This window comes from Castor canadensis, chromosome X (assembly GCF_047511655.1).
Source record: "Castor canadensis chromosome X, mCasCan1.hap1v2, whole genome shotgun sequence".
NCBI classification, from domain to species: Eukaryota; Metazoa; Chordata; class Mammalia; order Rodentia; family Castoridae; genus Castor; species Castor canadensis.
The window spans coordinates 300397-320094 of NC_133405.1; the positions used below are offsets into that span (position 1 = coordinate 300397).

A 19698-nucleotide genomic window follows, 5' to 3' on the forward strand; every position below is an offset into this window, starting at 1 on the left:
AACAGTGAGACAGGAGGAGGGGATGGCAAAGCAGAGAGATGAAACTTAAAAAATTGAAACACGAAGGTCACATAGCACAGTGGAAGTGAAATAGCCAATGAAGTCACATGCAGCCATATGTGGGTTGAGCTTTGCTTTTTGCTTCTGTAACCTGCTTGCAAAGTTATATAAAGTGAGACCCCTTTGTTCTCAGGGCTCAGCCCTTGGACATGAGTCCACTGGGTCTGTGCTGGCACAATAAACGTTGCTTCCTGCTAATCTGCCTCAGAGACTCATATCTCAGCTAGCAAATTTCTGCAACATTTCTTGGGGCTTGTTATCCAGGACTGTGGAGATGGTGAATTATCACCTCCCTTGTCACTGGAGTGTGTCTCCCCAGACTGCCAGGAGGAGATCCCACCAGGTACCAACAAACAGCTTGATCCAGAGGGGGATTCATCTTCTGGGCAAGTCAGGGTGAGGGCCTGGGATGCACAAAGGAATCTACTGAGGCATAGGAACCAACTTAGGAGCACTGCTCTTCATACTGGTAAGAACCCAGGTTCAAATTCAGGCTTGCCTCAGGAAGCAGAAGGGGAGTCTGATCACCTCCCAGAGACCGCTAGTAACTGCCTGTTGGGGTGAAACCATATCTCTCTGGTTTAAGGAGCGGGGTGGAAGTATTGTGTTGTGTGAGAATGCATAAAAGTGTGAACCTGAGATGCAACCCAGCTGCGAAGTGAGTGAGGAATCCCTATCCTTGGTTCTGTGGTGAATTCATAAGGTCAAGGTTGAGCCTGGTCCGGGGTTTATATGGACTCCCTGGGACCAAAGATTCACCTAAGTGTCCTCTAGGGGAGTGGCAGGAGATGGACAAAGTGAGTGCTTTTCCAAAACCCCTCCCCCTCTTTGTCTGTCTTGCCATCTGGTAATGGGAGGAGATGGGTGAAAATCAGAGTAAATAACTCCCTTGGAGTGTATGATTAATAACTTTAAAAAGGGATTTAATGGAGACTATGGAGTTAAGTTAACTCTTAACAAGCTAAACATCCTTTGTAAAGTAGATTGGCCTGCTTTTGGTGTAGGATGACCCCCAGAAGGGTCACTAGATAAAACTGTGATTAATAAAGTTTATAGAGTAATTTTTAAAATCCCAAAAATACCCCTAACACCCAGGAGAATGGGAAAAGCCAAAAGGCTAAAACTGGTCTTCAAAAACCAGACTCTATTGTTTATTTAAATTCAGGTACCAATTTATTGGGCAGACTGAGGAAAAATCAGTCTTTCAGCCTTAATGGGTAGCTTTTATGCCCCAGTTTGTACATCTTCACCCAAAATGGACATCCTGAAGGAGGACTGAGGCTCAGCACTAACTGAGCTCTTACAAAAATTAACTCATGAAGGATGGACTTAACACTGGTACATAAGATCTGGTCTGACTTGAAAGAAAAGGAATGTTGCAGAAATGTGAATGTAGAGAGGGGGAAATGGAGGAATGGAAACAAAATTGAGATAAGGTCTTCATGGATGGAGTGAGGAGGGAGAGAGAGAGAGAGAGAGAGAGAGAGAGAGAGAGAGAGAGAGAGAGAGAAGAAAAAAAGAGGAAAAAGGGAGAAAAAATGAAATGTCATAAAATGTTTAAAGACAGAAAAGGATTAAAGGTTTAATACACTCCTTCAGTTGAATTTTTATGTCTTAAAAATAAAAAGTAAATAAAAATAGGATTATTAAAATATGCCAGAAATACTGAACTTGCTGGCACCTTTATTTCTAGGGAGCATAATCAGGGAGAGCCTACCTAAAAAGGTGAGAAAAAGAGAAACTTTGACTGTTGCTAGTAAAAAAAAAACTTCCAAGAGGTTGGTGCAGTGAGCTTGGTCTGTTATTGAGACAGTCATGGGATGCTTATGTTTCCCTTGGTAATGGCTGGCCAGATTATACATACATCAAATGGTATGCTCACAGTGTGTGTGTATATGTAAACATCTTGAGAACAGTTCTTATTATAGAGTCAGTGTAAAAATTATTACTCTGTTCCATTGCTACTTTTAAGAAAACAGGTTATTAAACTTATTTCAATTAGGTCTCAATAAGATGAAGGCATTCAGGGGTTAACACTCCAGCTCAAACCAGAGGAGAGAGAAGAAAAAAAAGAAAAGGAGGGGGGCACAGCCTGCAACAAAAATATTTTGGAATTTGGGTAGTTAAAGAAATGACCTTCACATGTTTCATTCTGCCATAAATACAATCTGGAATTAAATTCTCTCTTATAATACATGGGTCTATTAACAAATGAGCTTTCTATAAATTGCTTTTGCACAAAAATAATTTCAAGGTTGCATTCTTTTTTGTTTTTCATGCAAATGTAAGGCTCTAAGTTAAAAGGTTTTATGAGTTATTTTCAAAAAATAACAAAAATATATAAAAGATATTAAGGATATGGTTTTTAAAAAATAAAAGGTAAAAAATTAATACTTTTGGATTAAGAAAGGATAATGACAAGCTCCCCTAGAGGGTACATATTAAGTTGTCACAAAGATATAGATGCTATGTAAGTGATTAAGTTAACTAAAATCTAAGAGTTAGAAAAAGTTTTGCAAGGTCAAAATTTAATGTACTAATGTTAAACTAAAACTTAATTTTCTAAACTCATAACAACAAGGCTATCTTTAAAATATTATATTGTTCTTAACAACATTCACAAAAAATTTGTCTTAAAATGGTTTTTGTTTTGTCAAGATAACTGTCAAGAATTTTTTGTGCTACAAGTTAATCCACATATTTGTCAAGACAACAAGAGTTTATTAGAACACAAAAAGACAAGAGGCAGCTGAGCACAGGGAGTGCTGATGCACTGATAGAAAGATTGAGACAGATTTACTTATGAAAACCAAAGTATACCCTCCAGATGGGATAAAAAATAATAAATAAAAAACTCAACTTTTCTTTTTGGGGAGACTCTTGATTGCTGCTTCAATTTCATTTTGTGTTATAGGTCTATTCAGGTGATTAATTTCCTCTTGGTTCAGTTTTGGATGATCATATGTATCTAGAAATCTGTACATTTCTTTTAGATTTTCAAATTTATTTGAATATAGGTTCTCAAAGTAGTCTCTGATGATTTCCTGGACTTCCATAGTGTTTGTTGTTATCTACCCTTTTGCATTCCTAATTCTACTAATTTGGGTTTTTTCTCTCCTCATTTTAGTCAGATTTGCCAGGGGTCTATCGATCTTGTTTATTTTTTCAAAGAACCAACTTTTTGTTTCATTAACTCTTTGTATGGCTTTTTTGGTTTCTATTTCGTTGATTTCAGCTCTTATTTTTATTATTTCTCTCCTTCTATTTGTTTTAGGATTTGCTTGTTCTTATTTTTTTTAGGAGTTTGAGATGTATCATTAGGTCATTGATTTGGGATCTTTCAATCTTTTTAATATATGCACTCATAGCTATAAACTTTCCTCTCAAGACTGCCTTAGCTGTGTCCCATAGGTTCCGGTAGGTTGTGTTTTCATTTTCATTGACTTCCAGGAACTTTTTAATTTCCTCTTTTATTTCATCGATGATCCATTCTTCATTAAGTAATGAGTTATTTAGTTTCCAGCTGTTTGCATGATTTTTGTCTTTACTTTTGTTGTTGAGTTCTACTTTTTCTGCATTGTGGTCAGATAGTATGCACGGTATTATTTCTATTTTCTAATATTTGCTGAGACTTGCTTTGTGCCCTAGGATATGATCTATTTTGGAGAAGGTTCCATGGGCAGCTGAGAAGAATGTATATTGTGTAGAGGTTGGATGAAATGTTCTGTAGACATCTACTAGGTCCATTTGATCTGTTGCATATTTTAGACCTTGGATTTCTTTATTGATTTTTTGTTTGGATGACCTATCTATTGATGATAATGGGGTGTTAAAGTCTGCCACAACCACTGTGTTGGCGTTTATATATGCTTTTAGGTCTTTCAGGGTATGTTTGATGAAATTGGGTGCGTTGACATTGGGTGTGTACAGATTGATTATTATTATTTCCTTTTGGTCTATTTCCCCTTTATATCACCCTATACCAAGATTAACTCAAAATGGATCAAGGATCTTAATATCAGACCCCAAACTCTTAAGTTGATACAGGAAAGAGTAGGAAATACTCTGGAGTTAGTAGGTATAGGTAAGAACTTTCTCAATGAAACCCCAGCAGCACAGCAACTAAGAGATAGCATAGATAAATGGGACCTCATAAAGCTAAAAAGCTTCTGTTCATCAAAAGAAATGGTCTCTAAACTGAAGAGAACACCCACAGAGTGGGAGAAAATATTTGCCAACTATACATCAGACAAAGGACTGATAACCAGAATATATAGGGTACTTAAAAAACTAAATTCTCCCAAAACTAATGAACCAATAAAGAAATGGGCACGTGAACTAAACAGAACTTTCTCAAAAGAAGAAATTCAAATGGCCAGAAAACACATGAAAAAATGCTCACCATCTCTAGCAATAAAGAAAATGCAAATTAAAACCATGCTAAGATTCCACCTCACTCCTGTTAGAATAGCCATCATCAGCAACACCACCACCAACAGGTGTTGGCGGGGATGTGGGGAAAAAGGAACCCTCTTACACTGTTGGTGGGAATGTAGACTAGTACAACCACTCTGGAAAAAAATTTGGAGGCTACTTAAAAAGCTAGACATCGATCTACCATTTGATCCAGTAATACCACTCTTGGGGATATACCCAAAAGACTGTGACACAGGTTACTCCAGAGGCACCTGCACATCCATGTTTATTGCGGCACTATTCACAATAGCCAAGTTATGGAAACAGCCAAGATGCCCCACCACTGATGAATGGATTAAGAAAATGTGGTATCTATACACAATGGAATTCTATGCAGCCATGAAGAAGAATGAAATGTTATCATTCACTGGTAAATGGATGGAATTGGAGAACATCATTCTGAGTGAGGTTAGCCTGGCCCAAAAGACCAAAAATCGTATGTTCTCCCTCATATGCAGACTTTAGATCAAGGGCAAACACAACAAGGGGATTGGACTTTGAGCACATGATAAAAGCGAGAGCACACAAGGGAGGGGTGAGGATAGGTAAGACACCTAAAAAACTAGCTAGCATTTGTTGCCCTTAATGCAGAGAAACTAAAGCAGATATCTTAAAAGCAACTGAGGCCAATAGGAAAAGGGGACCAGGAACTAGAGAAAAGGTGAGATAAAAAAGAATTAACCTAGAAGGTAACACCCACGCACAGGAAATTAATGTGAGTCAACTCCCTGTATAGCTATCCTTATCTCAACTAGCAAAAACCCTTGTTCCTTCCTATTATGGCTTATACTCTCTCTACAACAAAATTAGAAATAAGGGCAAAATAGTTTCTGCTGGGTTTTGAGGGGGTGGGGGGGAGAGGGAGGGGGCGGAGTGGGTGGTAAGGGAGGGGGTGGGGGCAGGGGGGAGAAATGAACCAAGCCTTGTATGCACATATGAATAATAAAAGAAAAATGAAAAAAAAAAACTCAAAATGGAACACTACACTGGATGTCAAGACCTTCAATTTTTACTGGACTCAACAGAGTGGAGGTGTTAGTCCTACTCCTTCCATATGTCAGATGGAGGGAATTTTTGTCCTGGAATGGCCAGATTAGGCCTATTATTTGACTACAGGTTGGTGGGATTTTACTGTATGTCATGAGCCATATGTTAATGTCAACAATCTAGGATGTGATCCCTTATCAACATCTGAGCCATGATTCTTGGCCATTATGTTTCTTAACCCACACTTAGTCCCCATAAATATTTACCTGTGTTCTCTGTTGATTTTTGTCAGGGTTTTGACTACTAAGGTAACTGAGTCATGTTCATTTAAGAGTTGGTTTATGCTGGGATTAGCAACAAGGACAGCCATGTTAGTACTAGACCCCTTCCCCCCTTACAGATGGCTTACTAGAAACTCCCCACTCAACCCAAAGACTGACAAAGAGATAGTTGTTAACCTTTATTTCCCAGATGGATGCCAAGGACAATTGGGCAGTACCCCTTAATGACCTTCCTGGTACTTTTCTACTAGCCCCCTATATCTAGCCCAAGCCAAGCCTGTGTATGGCAATGGGCTCTAGCTCTCTTGCTGGGGTCCCCCTCCACAGGGCTCCTGCCTAAACAATAAAACTTGTACTAGTGTTTGAACCATCTCTCTGCCTCTTCCATGCCTCTTATCTTCTAACAGTTTATGAAAAATTTTCTAGATGAACTCATGGTTAAACAACTGTTGTCTTGGGTGATTCTAATACAGTTGATATCCTATATGTGTCTATGACTGGGCTATTTGGGGTCACTGACCCTGTTCCCCTCCTCTTACTGATAAAAATTCTAAGGTTTTACTTCAAGAATAACTAAACTAATATATATATATGTATATAACACCTCTATAGAGTTGTGATGCTGTTGCTGGTTCTTATATTTATGTTTTTCAAGTATGTCAAGGCTTCTAAAATACAAAATTTAGATAAACATGGCAACAGAAGGTTAATGGTACTGATACACTGTTCTGTTAGTTGCTAAATTGTCCATCAAAATTTTAACCATGACACTTAAGTTTTTGCCATTACAATTCTGATCCTTCTGGGGCATTTACAATCAAGTCCATAAAACATGACTCTAATAACTACTTCTGTGTCACCCAGGTTAGCTTTTTAGACATCTGCTTTTGTTAGATTTTGTTTTGTATTGTCCTTATTTAGAATCCTGCTGCATAAGAGCAACTCCTTCTAAGCCTCTTTGTTGCTTAAATTTGGCCAAAAGGGTCTAGTTGGCACTGACTCCCACCTAATCTGATTGTTATTTCCCCCCAGCTGACGTGGAACCAAAACCAACCAAACAAAATCCAGGAAAGAGTAACCAATCAAGAAAGATCTTCATTCTACAGCCCTACAGTCCTGAACTCACCCTATCTCGCCTGATCTCAGAAGCTAAGCGGGGTCGGGCCTGGTTAGTACTTGGATGGAAGACAGATCTTCAAAAGAGACTGCTCAGAGACAAGCAATTTGGAGACAACGGGGGGAATGACATCAAAGTTCAAATGGAGTAACTTGGTGCCAGACCTCTCAAAAATAACCAAGGCTGAGAGGATTAAAGAAATGGTTCTTATACATGTGGCTATATGGCATTAAAGCCCTTCTAGACACAAACTCATATTTTTAGACAGGGTTTTCTTCTTAAATAGAGACAAAACAACTATTTTTACTGGCTCTAAACATGTCCTTTGATACTTAAAGATGATGGGTTTAACTTTCTAAAACAACACGTTTTCTTGGACATATATACTGATAATATATTGTTGCCATAGTAATTCTACTCAGTTTTAAAAAAAGACATTGCCTAGACAAAAAAAAATAAAATGCCCACCCATTAAAACTCCATTAGAGGGGCCCTTTTGTTTTTATCTTGTCTACTACTCCCACCACAGTTAAATTAGCAGAGATTGCTCCTTGGATCCACCACAGTCATGTCAAGCCAGCTTATCTTGAATGGAAATGCATCCCTGATCCAGCCTCACCGTGCAGGATCACCCTCCGGAACTTTAGCACCCTCCCTTTGCAGGACTCTGCTTCCCAGGAAACAACAGGGGACCAAAAACAGCCCTGCTCTAGTCATCCTGAAAACTGACTAGTCTATACCGGACAGAAGCTTGAGGAGTCAACTCTCCAACAGGACAACCGACTGTTTTTACACCAGTTATCTCACTATGATACATTGTCTTGTTTGTATCTGTTGCTATAATTCTCACCATAATCTTTGCCATGGGCCTGACAAAAACCACCCTCGCTGATTGGACTCATGGTGAAAGATTTTTATTTGCTCTCTTCTATCTCTTTTGAAAATTACTGCTTATTGTTACTGATGTGGTTTCCCTTCTGGCCTCAGAGCCCTCCTCCTGTGACCTATGTATGCATACTACTCGGGCAGGAAATGTCATCACTAGGACTTTGCTATTCCACACTTACTATTCTTGTGCAGGCACTGTCATCAGGTCATGCATTCACAACCATACCATCTATTCAGTGTGTTCCCATGGTAATCAGCATATCTGCTTCAACCCCACTTACCGCCCTCGGGAGCAATGGTTACAGATCACGAGCATTCGCAATCCTGGGAACCTCGTCAGCTGCAACCAGGAGTATAGCCCTGAAAAACCAATGTCAATGCTCTTTGATTCATGTGCAGCCTAAACAAGGGTGGATATGGAGGTATAGGCTATGGCTGTGGGGGCCTAGCTTGAGAAAGAGCCTATATGTCAATAATAAGTGTATGTTCCGGGGAGACAACTCTTGACCATGTGATGATGTGGGTTCTCATTATTGTCCTCACTGGAGTTGTGTTTCATGGGCCACATGACAGAGGGCTAAGCAGGCAGCCCTTCTTCACAAGGGGACAGCTGCCCCTGACTGCACCCATGGCACCTGTAACCCTGTAAATTTCACTGTACTTAAGCCATCGGATTGGACACGGGGTGCCTTACAAATTGGCAATTAAAAAAAATAACAAATGGCCTCCAGAGTGAATTATCCAATACTATGGTCTTGCCACCTGGGCAGAAGACAGGTCCTAGGGCTATTGCACCTCTATATATGCTCAACCACATCACCAGGCTACAGGCTGTTGTTAACTAATAAAACTGCAAGATCTCTCAATTTGCTGGCAAAGCAAGGCACTAAGATGTGTAATGCCATCTATCAAAACTGCTTGGCTTTAGACTATTTGTTGGCCTTTGAGGGAGGAGTTTATGAAAAATTTAACCTAAGCAGCTGCTGCTTACAGATTGATGATTTTAAAAAAGGTCATAAAAGAGATCACAGACAAAATAAAAAATCTTGCCCATGTTCCCGTCCAGACTTGGAGAGGATAGGATCCCAATAACTGCTTTGGAGGATGCTTAGTATTTCCCCTATCTGGCTCCTCTGATGCTACAGTCTATCAAAACTACAAACCCCTAGATCAAGGTGATGCTCTTTGACCCTGAGTGGGTCCGGGCATCAAAGGGGGGAATAATGTAGCAAGAAAGGGGAGGCCAGAAAAGAAACAGGTTGGTGTTCTGACAACAAGACAGGAGGAGGGGAGGGCAAAGCAGAGAGATAAAACTTAAAAAATTGAAACATGAAGGTCACATAGCACTGGGGAAATGAAATAGCCAATGAAGTCACATGCAGCCATATGTGGGTTGAGCTTTGCTTTTTGCTTCTGTAACCTGCTTGCAAGGGTTTATAAGGTGAGATCCCTTTATTCTTGGGGCTCAGCCTTTGAACACAAGTTCTCTGGGTCTGTGCCAGCACAATAAATTTTGCTTCCTGCTAATCTGCCTCAGAGACTCATATCTCAGCTAGAAAACTCCCACAACACTATGATGAGAAACCATCTTACCCATCTTAGGATGGCTATTATATAAGACAAAAACAAAAACAAAAACTAATAAATGTTGGTAAGTATGTGAAGCAGTGTGAAGGATGCACTGCTGTTGTAAATTTGAATGAGTACAGTAATTATGGAGAACAGTGTGGAGGTTCCTCAGCAAACTAAAAATAAATCTACCATATGTTCTATGTACCCCACTTTTGTGTATATATTTAAGGGAAATGAAGTCAGCATATCAAAGAGATACCTAAACATATGTTTATCGCAGGACTATTTTTTTTTTTTGTGGTACTGGGGCTTGAACTCAGGGCCTACACCTTGAGCCATTCCACCAGCCCTTTTTTGTGTTGGGTTTTGTCGAGATAGGGTCTCACAGAAATATTTACTTGGGCTGGCTGCGAGCTGCGATCCTTCTGATCTCTGCCTCCTGAGTAGCTAAGATTACAGGCATGAGCCACCAGCTCCCAGCCTATTGCAGGACTATTATCAATAGCTAATATATGGAATTAGCCTAGGGGCCTGTCAACCGATGAATGGATAAAGAAAATGTGCTATATATACATGATAGAGTATTATTTAACCATAAAGAAGAATGAACTCCTGTTATTATAACAAAATGGATAGAAGTAGAGAGAACATTATGTTAAGTGAAATAAGCCACACATAAGATAAACACCATATATTCTTTCTAACATATGGAAGCTAAAAAAGCCAAACTGAAAGTAGAATACTGATTACTAGATGTTGGGAAGAGGTAGGGGGAGAGTGAATAAAAGGAGGCTAGATTTGATCAGGGCACACCGTGTGCATTTGCCAAAATACACCAAACCCCATTAACATGTACAATTTATATAAGTTGATCACAAAATATAATAGAATAATAAAAATTCAAAATTATATAATCCTGTGTCTAGCTTCTCTAACTTGTTACCATGAAGTTTTTGAGATTTTTCTATGATTTCCTGTGCATCAGTAGTAGTTATTTCCATTTTAATTACTGAGTAATATTCCATTGTATGAATGTACTGCAATTTATTTATCCATGCACATGTTTATGGATACTTATTTTCAGGTTTTGACTGTTGGGAATAATGCTATGAACATTTGCATGAGTCTTGATGTGAATATATGCCTTAATTTCTCTTGACTATATACCTGTTGATGTATTTAAGGGTAGGTGCATGTCTAACCTTTTAACAACTGCCAAACTCTCTTCCTATATTCACATGGTCTGGTTTTTTTTTTTTTAATTTTAGCTCTTTTACTGGTTGTGTAGTGCTATCTGTGATTTTAAATAGTATTTCCCTAATGAACAATAATGTTGGGAATATTTTCAAGTTTTTATTGGTCATTTTTGGCTCTCTTTTGGTGAAGTGTTTGTTCACTATTATTGGGTTATCTCATTAATACTGAGTTTTAAGAATTTCTTTTTATGTATTTATTATAAGTCTTAGACTTTGTGTTTTTCTTTACAATGCTTACCAACAATTAAAACTTAAATTTGCAGTCAAATTCTCTACACCTGAGCTACAACCCCCAAATTTGAATGAAGTAGTTTTTCATTTATAGTTCAGGCTTTTGTGTTTTATCTAAGAAATTTTTGCCTAACTCAGAGTCAGTCACTATTGGTTTTCTAGTGCAGCTATAACAAATTACCATAAACTGCGTGGCTTAAAAACAGCACATTTGTTATGTTTTGATTCTGGGAATCAGAAAACTAAAATGAGTCATTTTAAAATGAGACTTATTTTTAAATGAGTCTAAAAATCACATGGTTGACAGAGCCATATTTTTTCTGGAGGCTGTGCAGGATAATATGCTTCTTAGCCTTTTTCACCTTCTAGAGGCCATTTGCACTTCTTGCGTCATGAAGACCTCCACTTTCAAAAAAAAATTACTCCAACCTCTTTACCCATTGTCATATCTCCTTTGACTATGGTCCTCCTGCCATCCTCTTATAAGGATCCTTGTTTACACTGGACTCATTAGTATAATTCAGGACAATATTTCCATTTCAACATCTTTAATGACACATTCAAGGACCCTTTCACCATACCGTGTAATGTAACATATTCACTGGTTCCAGGGATGACATGTAGACATAATTGTGGGACCAGTGTCCAGTCTACCATAGCCACAAGAGTTTTCTCCTATATTTTATTCTAGAAGTTTTATGGGTTTAATTCTTATGTTTATGATCAATTTTGAATTATTTTTTGTATGTGGTAAGCTAAAGATAGTAGCTAATTTTTATATAGACATTCAGTTATTCCAGCACAATTCATACTATTCTCCTTCTTTTCACCCCCTACACTGACTTGTCTTGGCAACTCTGTCAAAACTCAATCTGCCATATTTATGCAGGTCTATTCCAGAACTCTGGATTCTATTCCATTGATCTGCATGTCTACCTTTATGTCAATAGCATACTGTCTTGACTACTGTAGATTTAATGTAAGTCATAAAATCAGGTGATTTAAGTCTCAAAAATTTATTTTTTAAAAAAAATGTGCTATTTTTGGTCCCTTGTGTTTCTGCATAAATATTAATATTAACTTGTCAATTTTTTATTTAAGAAGTCTGCAGAGGTTTTCTTTGGGATTGAGTTGAAATTATAGATCAGTTTGGGAAAAATTGCTGTTTTAAAAATATTGAGTTTTCCAATCCATCAGTTCAAGAACAGAGTATATTTCTTCATTATATAAGTCTCCCTTAATTTTGTGTCAAACAATGTTTTGAAGTTTTCTGTATATAGATTTTACACATTTTTGTTAAATTTGTTCTTAATATCTTTAAATTTTACTATAAATGGAATTGAACTTTTAAATTTCTACTTACCCATCACTGGTATGTAGAGATTCAATCATTTGGTTTAATTGCTCTTATACAAATATTGCTAAATTCATTTACTAGTTCCTGTAAGGTTTAAAAAAATATTTCTTAGGATTTCTACATATATGATTATATGTTGATAATCAAAATTTTCGATCTTTCTTTCCAGTCTAAACTTCACTGGTTCTCAAGTACAATATTGAACAGAAGTACAAGATCTTTTGTATTAAGTAGAAAGCATAGAATCCAGGGGTTGGTCAATGGTAGACAGTAAATCCTTTAAGATTGGGAGCTACACAGTTTATGTTGCCACTAATCAACACTGCATCTATAGGAGGATGGCAGCTATGAGTAATATGTAAATTAATGGTCATAAATGCATTGCAGTAAAACTTTATTTAAAAAAATCAGGTGGCTTGACTGGGTAGAAGTTTATTGACTCCTAATTTAGTCTTTCACTTTCTTTCATAGGTGCCATTTTTCAGATTGACAAATGTTCATTATAGTTTACTGAGAGTTTCTCTTGTGAAAGGCTTAATATTTGTCAAATGCCTTTTCTGCATCTCTTGATGTTGTCGTACTGTTTTTGTCCCTCATTACCAAGAGGTATTATATTAATTGATTTCCAGATATTAACAAACTGTATTTCTGTACCAAATCCCAGGTGATGATATTGTATGATCCTTTGCATATAAATAGAGAAAGCAACTAATTAATGCTAGTATATAAAAAGGGTTATTCAAGCTGTACATCATATTTCCTCATAATTTGTTGGGGGCTTATCAATTTTATCAATCTTTTCAAAAAACACTTTGGGGTTATTTTCTTCTATTGTATTTTTTATTTTATATTTCAATGATATGTGCTCTTCTCTTTATTTTTTCTTTATTTTGGTTTAATTTGCTCTTGTTTTTCCAGTTTCTTAAGGTAGGTATTTAGATTATTGACTTGTAATGTTTATTTTTTATATAGAGGTTTAAAGCATAAAGTTTTTTCAAGCACTCTTAAGGACCACACATAAACGTTGAAATGTTTTGTTGTGATTTTCATGTAGTTAAATGCATTATAATTTCCTTATGATTTCTTCTTTTACTTATGGATCCTTGGGAAGTGTGTTGTTGAATTTACAAATATTTGGGGAGTTCCCAGTTTCTTTCAGCTTATTTACAATTTAATTGCATTATTATCAAAGAACATATTAAAATCATTTCAGAACTTAAATTTATTGAAATTTAGTTAACAGCCTATTATTTATTTCATATTTCATGTGTGCTCAAATACAATTTATATTTGTTGTTATGGTGTGAAAAGTTCTGAAATACCAGTTAGGCCAAGCTGGTTGACAGTGCTGTTCAAGTTTTCTATATAGTTACTGTTTTTTGTCTATTTTTCTATCAATTATTGTGATTTTTGAAATGCCTTTTTTTCAATTCTGAAAATTCAATTTTGCTTTGTGAATTGGAGATCTTCTGTTAGATTGGCATACATTTATAATTGTTAGATTTTCTTATGTACTGACCCTTCTATCATTGTGAAATGTCCCTCTTTATTTTTACTACTGTTTACTGTCTTAGAGTCTATTAATATAACCACTCCAACACCTTATGATTGTAGTGGTGCTTGGTGTATCTTTTTCTATCATTTTACTTTTAACCTATTTTATCTTTAATATAAAGTGTGCTTCCAGAGGATCCAAGATGGTGACTAGGGCACAGAAGCAGCCAGTGTGAGCTCTGTGAATCAAAAATCTTGCTGAGATGCTGGAGCAACACTTGGTGGAAATGAAGCACCAAGGAGAATCAAAACTTTGACACCCTGAACCCCTAACCTGTAAAAAGTTTTTCCACATCACATTACACTGAGAAAAGAGGAGGGCTCCTGCAGCACCAGATACCAGCTCCAAACCTGCTTGGGAGACATTAGGCAGACCAACAGGTAAGCACCAAGCATCACTCGGTATTCTCCCAGCCACCTCTGGGATAAACCAGCATAGCCCCCTGGGCAGACTGACCCTCCCTGCAAAAAGTAAAAAAACAACTGAATAAACAACGAACTGAAAACTAGCACACAGCAGAGGGGGCAAGAAGCTGAAAGCACACTGGAGAAGGGGGGGAGAGCAAGGAGCTGATCTCTGTGCAAACTTTCAGTAAACAAAGGCTGGAAAGGAAGAAGGGCCAACAGCAGGCTGGTGATAAGCTGCTGCCTGAAATAAGGCAGATAGCAGTCCACAAAGCTCATCTCCTGAGCCAGTGAGCAACATCCAAAGTCAAACAACACTGCAAAATTGAAAAACAGTCAGCAAACAATCACAATACACTGACAACAGGGGACCAACTGATGGATCACTGACCTTGCCCCAGAGAAAGGGGGCATGGCAAAGAAACAAGCCTCCAGTAAACCAGCACAGTGAAAACCCAACTCCAAAGCAGGACAGCTGGTGGGCTACAGAGCTGATCTCCGGAACCTGAGGACAACATACAAAACTTAAACTACCACACCTCACTGAGAGAGGAGCTGACAAAGCAGCTGCTGCTGAAAGACGGAAGAAAAAAAAACACGACCCAACCACCTGTTGAGAATACAACACAACTTCTGCTTAAATACCAACACCAGAACTGGAAGCTGGGAGGAGTAACACCAGAACTTAAACTAAGATTGAAATTCTATTGCTCGCAAACCTGGAGGGCTTTTTTGTGTGTGTGTTTGTTTGTTTGTTCATCTCTCCCCATTGATTTCTTTGGGTTTTTGTAGTTGTTGTGGTTAGTTTTACCATTGTGAATTAGTCAACACTAAATTACACCCAGACCAGTGACATAAATAGCACACACACACTTAGCTACAAACCCAATACAGCCTCAAAACAAAATTAAACCAAGGGATAGAAAATAAGAGACTGAAACCACCAACTAGCTTATCAAGAACATAGTTACACAGTGCCAAGTGGAGCTATGGGAAGATGAAAAAGGGATGGAAACCATTCTCCCCTCAAAAATAATTTAATACAAGATTCAGAGGTAAATAAAGAAAACAAATACCCAGTTTCTGACTCCAACAAAACAAAGATAAATGGCACCAAGGAACCCAATGATGCCCATAAGAACAACCTCAAAAAAGAAATTCTGCAAGTAATCACTGAGAATTTCATTGAGATGTTACTAGACATGGTAAACCAAAACATACAAGAGGTACTCAAGAAACTCCAAGACACCAAAACTAAAGAATATGAGAAGACACTGAAATAAAGAAATGAACTCAAAGGAGCCCTAAATAAACACCAAAGTGTACAGAGAACACTATAAATAGAGAGAAAAATGAAATAAGATGAAAATAGACAATAGTAAAGAGGAAGTGACCCATGATATGGAAAACCTCAGAAAAAAGCATGAAACAGAAACACAAAACACAATGGAAGGCCACTCCAGCAGACTAGAACAAGCAGAAGACAGAATTTCAGAAATTAAAGATAAAATGGAAATTAAAGGAAGAACTGAAGAGCTATTAGTCAAACAACTCAAGACCTGTGAAAGGAACATGCAAGAACTCACTGACTCCATCAAAAGACCAAACCTGAGAATCATGGGCATCGAAGAAGGAGAAGAGGTGCAAGCAAAAGGGATTTGTAATACATTCAACAAAATACTAACAGAAAATTTCCCAAATCTAGACAAAGCTATGCCCATTCAGGAACAAGAAGCCTCCAGGACACCAAACAGATTTGACTAAAATAGAACTACCCCACGACACATTATCATTAAAACAACAAGCACAGAGAATAGAGAAAGAACATTGAAGGCTATAAGAGAGAAAAAACAAATAACATACAAAGGTAAACCCATCAAAATCACAGAGGTATTCCAGACACTGAATGAAAATAACTTCAACCCTAGGATGCTCTACCCAGCAAAACTATCATTCAAAGTAGATGGAGCAATAAAAGTCTTCCATGACAACCAGAAACTAAAACAATATATGACACCAAGCCACCACTACAAAAGATTCTCCAAGGAATTCTGCACACAAAAAGTGAAACCCAACTTAACCATGAAAGGACAGGCAGCACCAAACCACAGGAGAAGAAAAGACAAGGAATCAGAGAGTAACATTGATTCAGCTGCACACAATCAAACCCTTAAACAACAAAAACAACTAAATGACAGGAATCACCCATACCTATCAATATTAACACTGAATGTTAATGGACTTAACTCCCCCATCAAAAGACACCATTTGGCAAACTGGATTAAAAAGGAAGATCCAACAATCTATTGTTTACAGGAGACCTATCTCATTGACAGAAACAAGCACTGGCTTAGGGTGAAAGGCTGGAAGAAGATTTACCAAGCCAATGGCCCCTGAAAACAAGCAGGAGTAGCAATACTTTTCTCGGACAAAGTAGACTTCAAACTTCCGTTGATCAAATGAGATAAAGAAGGACACTCCATACTAATAAAAGGGGAAATACACCAAAAGGAAACAACAATTAGCAACCTATACACACCCAACGTCAGTGCACCCAATTTCATCAAACATATTCTGAAGGACCTAAAAGCATATAGAGACACCAACACAGTAGTAGTGGGAGACTTTAATACCCCCTATCACCAATAGATAGGTCATCCAAACAAAAAAATCAATAAAGAAATTCTAAAACTAAATCACACCATAGGTCAAATGGACCTAGCTGATGTCTACAGACTATTTCATCCAACTTCTGCACAATATACATTCTTCTCAGCAGCCCATGGAACTTTCTCCAAAATTCATCATATCTTAGGGCACAAAGCAAGCCTCAGCAAATATAAGAAGATAGAAATAACCCCATGCATTCTATCTGATCACAATGCATTAAAACTAGAACTCAACAACATAAACAATAGTAGAAAGCATGCAAACAATTGCAAGCTGAACAACACATTGCTCAATGATCAGTGGGTCATTAATGAAATAAAAGAGGAAATTAAAAGGTTCCTGGAAGTTAATGAAAATGAAAACACGACCTACCAGAACCTATGGGGCACAGCAAAGGCAGTTCTAAGAGGAAAGTTTATAGCCAAGACTGCATGTACTAAAAGGACAGAAAGATCTCCATTAAATGACCTAATGCTACATCTCAAAGTCCTAGAAAAACAAGAACAAGCAAAGCCCCAAACAAGCAGAAGGAGAGAAGTAATAAAAATAAGGGCCAAAATTAATGAAATAGAAACAAAAAAAATACAAAGAATCAACAAAACAAAAAACTGGTTCTTTGAAAAAATAAACAAGATTGACAGACCCCTGGTAAACCTGACTAAAATGAGGAGAGAAAAAACCCAAATCAGTAAAATCAGAAATGCAAAAGGAGCGATAACAACAAACACCATGGAAATCCAGGGAATCATCAGAGACTATTTTGAGATCCTATATTCTAATAAAGCTGAGAGTCTTGAAGAAATGGAAAAATTTATAGATACTTATGACCATCCAAAATTGAACCAAGAGGATATTAATCACCTGAATAGATCTATAACACAAAATGAAATTGAAGCAGCAATAAAGAGTCTCCCAAAAAAGAAAAGTCCAGGACCTGATGGATTCTCTGCTGAATTCTATCAGACCTTTAAAGAAGAACTAATACCAACATTCCTTAAACTGTTCCAAGCAATAGAAAGGGAAGGAACACTGCCGAACTCATTTTATGAAGTATTACACTTATCCCAAAACCAGACAAGGAGACCTCCAAAAAGGAGAACTATAGGCCAATCTCCTTAATGAACATTGATGCAAAAATCCTCAATAAAATACTGGCAAACTGAATTCAACAGCATATCAGAAAAATCATTCACCATGACCAACTCAGCTTCATCCCAGGGATGCAGGGGTGGTTCAACATATGCAAATCTATAAATATAAAACAGCACATTTATACAAGCAAAGACACAAACCATTTGATCATCTCAATAGATATTGAAAAAAATCTTTGACAAAATCTGATACCACTTCATGATAAAAGCTCTTAGAAAACTAGGAATAGAAGGAATGTACCTCAACATTGTAAAGGCTATATATGACAAACCTACAGCCAACATCATACTTAATGGTAAAAAACTGAAACCATTTTCCCTAAAATCAAGAAATAGACAAGGGTGCCCATTATCCCTACTCCTATTCAACACTAGAATTCCTAGCCAGAGCAATTAGGCAAGAAGAAAAAATAAAAGGAATACAAATAGGTAAAGAAACTGTCAAAATATCCCTATTTGCAGATGATATGATCCTATACCTTAAAGACCTAAAAAACTCTACCCAAAAACTCCTAGACACCATAAACAGTTATAGCAAGGTGGCAGGATTCAAAATCAACTTACAAAAATCATTAGCTTTTCTGTACACCAACAACTAACAAATTGAGAAAGAATACATGGAAACAATTTACAATAGCTTCAAAAAGAATCAAATACCTAGGAGTAAACTTAACAAAGGATGTGAATGACCTCTACAAGGAAAACTACAAACCCCTGAAGAAAGAGAGGAAGACTACAGAAGGTGGAAAGACCTCCCATGCTCATGGATTGGTACAATCAACATAGTAAAAATGGTTATACTACCAAAAGCAATCTACATGTTTCATGCAATTCCCATCAAAGGTCCACATTCATCACAGAGATTGAAAAGTCTACCCTAAAGTTCTTTTGGAAACACAAGAGACCGCGAATAGCCAAGGCAATACTCAGCAAAAAGAGCAATGCTGGCGGTATCTCAATACTTTACTTCAAACTATATTACAAAGCATTAGCAATAAAAGCAGCATGGTACTGGCACAAAAACAGACATGAAGACCAGTGGATCAGAATAGAGGACCCGGATATGAATTCACACAGCTATGCCAACCTTATTTTTGACAAAGGTGCCAAAAACATACAATGGAGAAAAGACAGCCTTTTCAACAAATGTTGCTGGGAAAAGTGGTTATCTGACTGCAAAAAAACTGAAACTAGATCCATGTCTATCACCCTGTACTAGTATCAACTCAAAATGTATCAAGGACCTTAATATCAGACCTGAAACTCTGAAGTTAGTACGGGAAAGAGCAAGGAATACTCTGGAAACCATAGGTATAGGCAGGGACTTCCTCAATAGAACCCCAGCAGATCAGTAACTAAGAGAAAGGATGGACAAATGGAGCTACATAAAATTAAAAATCTTCTGCACAACAAAAGAAATGGTCTCTAAACTGAAGAGACCATCCACAGAGTGGGAGAAAATATTTGACAACTACACATTAGACAAAGGATTGATAACCAGAATATACAGGGAACTCAAAAAACTAAACTCTCCCAAAATCAATGAACTGATAAAGAGATGGGCAACTGAACCAAACAGAACTTTCTCAAAAGAAGAAATTCAAATGGCCAAAAAAACGCATGAAAAAATGCTCACCATCTTGGGCCATAAAGGAAATGCAAGTCAAAACCACACTAAGATTCCATCTCACCC

General features: G+C 37.4%; 1 long non-coding RNA gene across 1 annotated transcript in view; it reads left to right on the forward strand.

The window, feature by feature from the left end:
- Window positions 1–11739, forward strand: part of LOC141419865 (uncharacterized) — a 56776-nt gene extending 45037 nt beyond the window's left edge. The window contains exon 3 of the long non-coding RNA XR_012444575.1: window positions 6837–11739. This is a non-coding gene — a long non-coding RNA (uncharacterized lncRNA). The remainder of the gene's footprint in view (window positions 1–6836) is intronic.
- Window positions 11740–19698: the final 7959 nt, after the last annotated feature.